The following is a 7,909-nucleotide window of genomic DNA, read 5'->3' on the forward strand; positions in this document are numbered from 1 at the left end:
CGCAATCCAATCGCGAAGAGTTATGGCCCGGTGACCTGGCGCAATGCCATCCATAAAAATTCCATCGTTGTGTTAGGACAAGAAGGACCGTTTCATTCGGGCTAGAAGATCCAGTCCTTTCCACGCGAACACAGCACACATCGTTATGGAACCAAAGCCAGATTGTATACTTCCTTATCGACAACCAGTCCCTATGGTTTCGTGGAGTCTGCGCCACACTCGAACCCTACCATGAACTCCTACCAACTAAAACTGGCGGCTATTCTGACCAAGCGAAACTTTTCTAGTCGTCTAGGGTCCAACCGACATGGTCACGACTCTAGGAGAGCGCTGCACGTGATGTCCTGCTGTCAGCAACGGCATTCCCGTCGGTCGTCTGCTGCAATACCCCAATATATTTCTTCGCGTTGTTGTAACGGATACGTTCATTGTAGGTACCACATTGATTTCCCTGATTATTTCATGAAGTGTTTTTTGTCTGTAAGCACTGACAACGCTAGGTATACGCCGCCGGTGTCGGTCGTTAAGTGAAGGCCATCGGATACTTTTATGTCCGTGGTAAGAGGTAATGCCTGAAATGTGATATTCTCGGCAGTCTCGTGACACTGTGGGTTTCATAACAGACTTTCCTAAGAATTTCCGAAATCGAATGTCCGAAGTGTCTAGGTCCAACGATCACTCCGCGTTCAGAGTCTGCTAATTGCTGTTGTGCTACCATAATCACGCTGCAACCTTTCCAGATGAATCAACTGCGTACAAATGAGCGATCCGGCAATGTACTGCCCTTTTATACGAAGTGTATGTGATAGTATCTCCATCTGTGTATATGCGTATCTCTGTCCCATGATTTTTTCTCCTGAGTGTATTTATATTATGAAACCGCTGCCAGCGAACTTTTCAAAGAGTCCAAAGCGAAAATAAATGTCTTAGTCATGTTCCGACAACGCATATACATTCCATCCTGCGATAAGGTTCCCTGTTGGATTCCGTTAGCGGTGAAAATACGTGGTATTTAAAAAGCTGCTATCGAAACTTGCTCATTCACCTTTGTACTTTCGGCAGTTCTCAAGACTCATATATCATCCACTATACATAAAATTAGAATATTATCTTCTCCATTGGATGTAATATATGGTGATGGCCACCCAGAGGCACTCTCATAAAAAGTTGCCATTCACGTAGTGAAGTATCGTGTTTATCTACCCATAAACGACACTCTCTGGTCGATCAAGGCCTAAGCAGTAAAGAACGGCCGTGGGCATGTTGCCTGATAGGCGTCGTTTATCACTGCTGAATGGAAGTGCGCGAGGGAGCGAAGGCCTTGGGCTGAAATCTATTTCTGTCTCAAGCTCAGGTTCCAAAGAAAGCTCTCCCGTGGGGACTACTCATCCTCAAGTGGCTGGTAATTTGTTGCTACGAATGTCGCTGCCTGTCTGTAGTTCCGTGCCAAGCTACGACAGGGACTTGTACGAAAGGCACCACTGCATTGTTTGTATAAACTGCTGATAACATGAGAGTACACGTCAAACATTGTAAATAAATTATACCACTTCTTCCTATAATTCACTGGTTGTTAGATGTCCAAAATTGAATTAATCGCATTCGTAAATTTTTTAGGTGGGGGCCAAGATTTTCTGTTAAGAGAGGGAGGGTTAAGATTTGTAACAGAGTGCCTAGTATCGAAAACCGAGCGAGGTGGCGCAGTGGTTAGCACACTGGACTCGCATTCGGGAGGACGACGGTTCAATCCCACGTCTGGCCATCCTGATTTAGGTTTTCCGTGATTTCCCTAAATCGCTCCAGGCAAATGCCGGGATGGTTCCTTTGAAAGGGCACGGCCGACATCCTTCCCCATCTTTCCCTAATCCGATGAGACCGATGACGTCGCTGTCTGGTCTCCTCCCCCCAAACAACCAACCTAGTATCGAAGACGTGACCCACTTGTGATCATTTCCACTGTCTGAAAAGAGAAGTGAAGGACCTACAAGGGGTGATTTCATGTCTGTGTAACCTTGTACGTGTCCACACAATCGGCTGGTATGTAGGGTAGCTATTCCCTGTGACAAGTAGATCAAGATGTTGATGATGATGTTTGGTTTGTGGGGAGCTCAACTGCGCAGTTATCAGCGCCCGTAAAGATTCCCAACCTTTGCTCAGTCCAGTCTCGCCATTTTCATGAATGATGAAGAAATGATGAGGTCAACACAAACACCGAGTCATCTCGAGGCAGGTGAAAATCCCTGAGCTCGCCGGGAGTCGAACCCGGGACCCCGTATCGGGAAGCGAGAACGCTACCGCGAGACCACGAGCTGCGGACTGTGACAAGTAAGCGACTACTGCAGTGCATTAGAGTTGTTAGTGTTTTTAGTATTGTTACTTATCACTGTAGGGTATAAGAGAGGAAGGGGGCAAAGGAAAATGGACCATACACCTTTTACTGTGAAACTGCACAAAACACATTAAATTTTCTAGAGTACAACTTCATGTGGTTGTTCAGTACCCCATGATACGTGTTAAGTACTGTAATTAAGGAAAACTTGGAAGGGAAGACCCACCAATATAACTTTCTTTTCACACAATCTGTTTTTTTTACAATATATAATCTGTGTTTTACATATAATCGAAGCATCTAACGATAAAATTTTCTTTAACAAAATGAACTATTTCAGAATTCCTATGACCTTAAACCATAAGCTAAATAAGCTATTAATCTTTTCAAAAGAAATATGAAGTGCTGTATTGCAAGACAGCAAACAATGTGACAATATTTACAAGACGGGTGGGCTACAGGTCCGGCCGTTATCGGGTGAAACAGCCAACCATAAAATTGTCTTTAACAAAATGAACAATTTGCAGTATTCCTTTGACCTTAAACCTTAAGCAAATAAGCTTTTAACCTTTGAAAAAGAAATCTGAAGTGCTGTATTGCAAAACAGCAAGCAATGTGACAAAATTTACAAGACGGGCGTCCTACAGGTCCTTCCGTTATCGGGTGAAACAGCGGAGTTTACTGCCGCACTGGACACAGCCTGTTATATTAAATGCCAATCTACAACACGTGAAAGCTATATAAACACAATTGATGACATGAGTGATTCAATTACTCAAAACAAATTACTTCACCTTTAATTGGAAAGCTGTATGTCGAAAGGTCCGGGGTTAAGATGAACACCTGTTCTTAAATGTTAAACGGATAAGCAAACAATATGATAGTTATAAGGCTTACTCTAAAAGAACCAACCTCTTAATTTCAATCGGCAGCCAAGGTGCGACTAGATCTCATGCAGTCCCTGCTGACAATTTTATTTTGAGTAAAGCCCTGGTGACAGTTGGCTGTTAATGTTTTCGAAGTTAGACTGATTGTCGGTTATTAAGACGGCTCTGAAGGAACGTCTTAAAACACTGCTTGTGAACACTTATCACAAGGGAACTTACTCGGCGGAACCACAAGATCCGGTAAGGTATAGCAATAATGACCCGGTCTTTCAAACACAAAAACGAACAGCTTAGTAAAACAGGTTGTTCAGATTATAACTAATGTCTGAGAAATGCAATTACAATAAAAGAACTGAACCGGTTAACAGCTAAATCTAAGCACAAGGTCCCTATTTTGCTTAACTGCAATCTGTGCCTTAGTACAATTGTTCCGGCTGTATTTACGACAAAGAACTGATTTATTGTAACGTTAATCGCCGGGTACAAACCAGAAAGGAAAGGCAATATAATAGCGGGACAAATTTTCAAACTATGACTAGTGTCTTAGTGTAATACTACTGCCTGTATTTACGACCACAGAGCGCACCGAGTAAAACTCTGACGGTCGGGAACAAACCAGAAAATAATAAGGGTGACAGGTAGAAAGTGAAACAAATCACCACGAGGTTTACAGAAAGCTACTCCTCTTTATCAACAAGGAGTTACATGGATCCACGGTGCGTCACAGCTGTTAGTAATTGGTGCCGATGAAAGCCGCGTAGAAGAGGGCAGCCAGGCCACGAGCGGTCGCCCGACACGAGTGTCGCCAACCTACCGTCGGGGCGTCGGCCTGCTGCTTGTAGTCGACGCAGACCACGGTGAAGTACTCCGGTATCCTGGGTCTTCGTCGGCCCGCCTTGCGCAGCTAGTAGCTTCGGCCGCTCGGACCTCGTGACCACCGCTTGTCGCGATGCTACCGCCAATCCGCCAATTTCGTGCCGCCCCCCTCGGAGCAGTGAACCCCGGCAAGCAAAGACCTTCTAAGGACACAACCCACAGATGCCAACTCTTCCTTATAGATATTGGCAATGGGCCCGTAAGAGGGATAGTCGATGCTACTCCTGAGCCACTGGCGCCAGACAGAACAGTCTACAAATTCAATGGCGCCACAGCTCACTTCATATTCTCACATTACGACGGTTCACCTTTCCATTTAAATGGAATGTTGCCTCGTCACTAAACACTAAGCGTGGGAGAAAACTGTCATCCTCCGTCTTGACAAGAACGAAACTACAGAGCTCCGCCCGCATCTCGTGGTCGTGCGGTAGCGTTCTCGCTTCCCACGCCCGGGTTCCCGGGTTCGATTCCCGGCGGGGTCAAGGATTTTCTCTGCCTCGTGATGGCTGGGTGTTGTGTGCTGTCCTTAGGTTAGTTAGGTTTAAGTAGTTCTAAGTTCTAGGGGACTGATGACCATAGATGTTAAGTCCCATAGTGCTCAGAGCCATTTGAACAGAGCTCCACACGTTGTTGTTTGTCACCTTCACGAAGAGCTTGCAGTAGCTGAATTTTGTACCATGTCATGTACAAACGTCGACGCAGCACGTTCCAGACGGACATTGGGGGCGAGTCGAGCTGAACGGCGAATGGATTTCTGTGGATGCGTTCGACGTCTGTGGCAGACACTCGAGGACGGCCCGGCGATTTGCCTTTACACAAAAACCTGTTTCTCGGAACTGTTCATGTCAGTGTCTAATGCTGTATGCTGTAGAAGCATCCACACCGTACCTAGTACGAAAGTCACTCTGAACAGTTGTTGCTGACGCGCAGTGCACAAAACATACAACACACATTTTTATTAGAACTGAAGTGGGCGCACAATGCTGCCACCTAGCGGGAACCATGTAAAACTGTAGAGTTTGGTCTTTCCAACAGTACATAGTGTCACGCACATATCTCAGATAACATAATAGTTATGACCTCTTTAAATCGGATGATTCTTTTTGATACACCCTGTATTAGATGAAAAATTTTTCAGTTACAACTGGCCCTCTTTACTTAAAATTATCTACTACCACAGATTTGTAGCCAACATCTGATCACTTATAAACAAACAAATGATCCACCAACAATTAAACAGTTGACACCCTAAAATAAAATCCACAGTAGAAAAGGAATACAAGTCAAAAGATTTTGGACCAGACAATTACCAATAATAACAGAGATACGAAGTATACGGGAAACCTACCATGGCAGGCATTATTATTATTTCTTTCCTTTCTCAGACGTTATGTCTGGTTAAAAATGGAAAGTGACGCGGACCTTGATCAAGCGTGACTTCCTTTTAGCTGTATGGTATATGTTACAATGCATTTAGGAACTTTCGGGTAATTGAACATGTATCAATAATTACAGATTTCTGTATTTGTATATATACGTTTAGCTGTAGCTGTATTGCGTTGATGCACTGGTGGATATTGTGTGGTATGACTCCTGTAGTTGATAGTATATTTGGTATAATGTCAACTTTAACCTGATGCCACATGTCCTTGACTTCCTCAGCCAGTTGGATGTATTTTTCAATTTTTTCTCCTGTTTTCTTCTGTATATTTGTTGTATTTGGTATGGATATTTCGATTAATTGTGTTAATTTCTTCTTTTTATTGGTGAGTATGATGTCAGGTTTGTTATATGGTGTTGTTTTATATGTTATAATGGTTCTGTTCCAGTATAATTTGTATTCATCATACTCCAGTACATTTTGTGGTGCATACTTGTGTGGGGGAACGTGTTGTTTTATTAGTTTACGTTGTGTGGCAAGTTGTTGATGTATTATTTTTGCTACATTGTCATGTCTTCTGGTATATTCTGTATTTGCTAGTGTTGCACATCCGCTTGTGATGTGATCTACTGTTTCTGTTTGCTGTTTGCAAAGTATGCATTTATCTGTTCTGGTATTGGGATCTTTAATAATGTGCTTGCTGTAATATCTGGTGTTTATTGTTTGATCCTGTATTGCAATCATGAATCCTTCCGTCTCACTGTATATATTGCCTTTTCTTAGCCATGTGTTGGATGCGTCTTGATCGATGTGTGGCTGTGTTAGATGATACGGGTGCTTGCCATGTAGTGTTTTATTTTTCCAATTTACTTTCTTCGTATCTGTTGATGTTATGTGATCTAAAGGGTTGTAGAAGTGGTTATGAAATTGCAATTGTGTAGGCGATGTATTTATATGAGTGATTGCTTTGTGTATTTTGCTAGTTTCTGCTCGTTCTATAAAGAATTTTCTTAAATTGTCTACCTGTCCACAATGTAGGTTTTTTATGTCAATAAATCCCCTTCCTCCTTCCTTTCTGCTTAATGTGAATCTTTCTGTTGCACAATGTATGTGATGTATTCTATATTTGTGGCATTGTGATCGTGTAAGTGAATTGCGTGCTTCTAGGTCTGTTTTTCTCCATTTCGCTACTTCAAATGAGTAGGTCAATATTGGTATAGCATAAGTATTTATAGCTTTTGTCTTGTTTCTTGCTGTCAATTCTGTTTTCAGTATTTTTGTTAGTCTTTGTCTATATTTTTCTTTTAGTTCTTATTTAATATTTGTATTATCTATTCCTATCTTTTGTCTGTATCCTAGATATTTATAGGCATCTGTTTTTTCCATCGCTTCTATGCAGTCGCTGTGGTTATACAATATGTAATCTTCGTGTTTAGTGTGTTTTCCCTTGTCTATGCTATTTTTCTTACATTTGTCTATTCTAAAAGCCGTATTTATATCGTTGCTGATTACTTCTGTAATGTTTAGTAATTGGTTGAGTTGGTTGATTTGTTGCTGCCAGTAGTTTTAGATCATCCATGTATAGCAAATGTGTGGTTTTGTGTTGGTATGTTGCAGTAGTGTTATATCCATAATTTGTATTATTTAGCATGTTGGATAGTAGGTTCAGAGCAAGGCAGAACCAGAAAGACTTAATGAATCTGTATTGGCTGTGATGTGATATTATTTGAATTTATTTGGATATTAAGTGTGGTTTTCAAATTTGTCATTACTATGTTTAGGAACTGTATCAATTTAGGATCTACTTTGTATATTTCCAATATTTGTAGTAACCATGAGTAGGGAACACTATCAAAAGATTTTTGGTAATCAATGTATGTGTAGTGTAGCGACCTTTGTTTAGTTTTAGCTTGATATGTCACCTCTGCACCTATTATCAGTTGCTCTTTACATCCTCGTTCTCCTTTGCAGCAGCCCTTTTGTTCTTCATTTATAATTTTGTTCTGTGTTGTATGTGTCATTAATTACTGTGTAATGAGTGAAGTTAATATTTTGTTTATTGTTGGTAGGCATGTTATGGGGCGATATTTTGCTGGGTTTGCTGTGTCTGCTTGATCTTTGGGTTTCAGATACGTTATTCCTTATGTAAGTGTATCAGGGACTGTGTATGGGTCTGCTATGTAACTGTTAAATAATTTAGTTAGGTGTGAATGTGTTGAGGTGAACTTCTTTAGCCAGAAAATTGCTATTTTATCTTTTCCAGGGGCTTTCCAATTGTGCATAGAATTAATTGCTCAGGTGACTTCATGTTGCAAAATTATCACTTCAGGCATTTGTGGTACCATCTTATTTGTGTCTGTTTCTGCTTGTATCCATCGTGCATGTCTGTTATGTTGTCCCGGGTTTGATCATATGTTGCTTCAGAAGTGTTCCATG

The sequence above is a fragment of the Schistocerca nitens genome, chromosome 4, assembly GCF_023898315.1.
Source record: "Schistocerca nitens isolate TAMUIC-IGC-003100 chromosome 4, iqSchNite1.1, whole genome shotgun sequence".
NCBI classification, from domain to species: domain Eukaryota; kingdom Metazoa; phylum Arthropoda; class Insecta; order Orthoptera; family Acrididae; genus Schistocerca; species Schistocerca nitens.